Here is a 1,688-nt window from a genome sequence, read left to right on the forward strand (position 1 = left end):
TCTACATTAGGCAGAAATTAGCGTTCATAACTGAGCCTGATTTTTTTTGTGATGTAATACAGTCTAGACTTCGTGGCTAGCCCTAAGCTGTGTACAGGTGGCCAACCAATTGCGAGTCATGGCACATATATATATTATAGGCTATTACATCATGACAGCTATAGCCATACCTGTCCCTGAAGGGGTTAAGCTTTGATTCCATTAGCCAGATACAACCAAGTTCCAGAGTCAGACATAACCCAGTTCCCTCTAGCTATCAAGCCACACTATTTTTGTTACATTACAATGGCAGTTCTCTGGCCTCTGTGCATCTAGTCTACCTTCAGAACATTATTAGTGGTTAGAACTGCATGATGATAATTTCATATTTCTGAGATGATTATAGACTCTAGATAATTACTTACAGTAAAAAAAAAAAAAAAAAAACTGAGCAAGATCTAGGCAGGCAGCTCCACGTCTGGCTTGGTTAGTTCCCCAGATAATGCTTAGGTGTCGTCACCCCTCTCAGTACCTTTCTCATTGTTGTCCTGGGAGGGCTTAAGAGACAGAGACTTTAGGCTCAATATAGGGGAGCACCCTTTCCTTGGGCCTCAACCCTCGCCTCAAACTAATTTTGCTCGGTCTTTTCTTCTCTCCTCTCCTCTTCCGTATCTTCTTCATCCCCTTCTTCTATCCTAATCCTAAGGTGTGAGAGCTGTGCTGAAAGGATGAAAGGCTAGCTTTGTGTCAATCATGAATTGCCTCCTAGAGCCATGGCCACTGTATTCCCTTGGTTAAGTGCCTAGCCCTTACCCCTTGTGGCGACCCTGAGGGTTAGACTACTTCTTTTCCCCATTTTATTCAGGCTCACCATAGCCAATAATGAAGATTCTTTATCCTTAACAGGGGCATTAATGCTTGCCCCTTCATCAACTAGCCTATCTAAATTTGATTTTGATGGTTTTCCGACTTCTGCCCCTCCTTTGACCATGGCTCTGACCACTGATACTAATACCCCCTCCTCAACACTTACTGACAACTATCTTCATTCCAAAACATCCACCCAGGTTATTACTAAACCTCCAGAAAGCACCTCTTCTTCTCTCCCAACATTCTCCTCTCCATCTGCTGCACAGTCCGTCTACCCCCTCTTACCTTATTACTACTCTTCATCCTTACTGTCCTTGTTATTACCCATCCCCATAGAACTACTTCACTTCATACCACCCCATCTTCCTCTCGCCCTTATCCTTCTACTGACTCTACCTCCGCAAACCTTTTGAGTACTCTTTTTGGCCCAGCCAAGTGGGATCGATTCTTTGTGATTCCCCCCATAGCCCCCTATTCTGAGAATACCCATCTCTCTCAGCAGTGCCTCTAAAAACAAGTAGGAAAGGTTACCTTTCACAGTTGCTCCGATTGTTCATGCCATGTCACAGTTACATCTGAATCCCAAGTTCACTGACCTCACTGGCAAACCCATTCCTGCCGAACCTGACACCTCTCTTAACCCACTAGTGAAAAAAAAATTGCTGGACCTCCCACCAGTGTGATGCTGTATTGGGGTTAGTGCTCCGACTCAGCAGCAGGCTGTGGTCGGTGTGCGGGCAGAGTCTGGGCCAGCCCCGCACGCAGATTTTGTAGCCGCAAGGAAACTTTTATTTTTAGCTTCAAAGTATACCGGTCTTAGTGGGTTAACACTTGTACTG

This window comes from Penaeus vannamei, chromosome 25 (genome assembly GCF_042767895.1).
Source record: "Penaeus vannamei isolate JL-2024 chromosome 25, ASM4276789v1, whole genome shotgun sequence".
In the NCBI taxonomy this organism is placed as follows: Eukaryota; Metazoa; Arthropoda; class Malacostraca; order Decapoda; family Penaeidae; genus Penaeus; species Penaeus vannamei.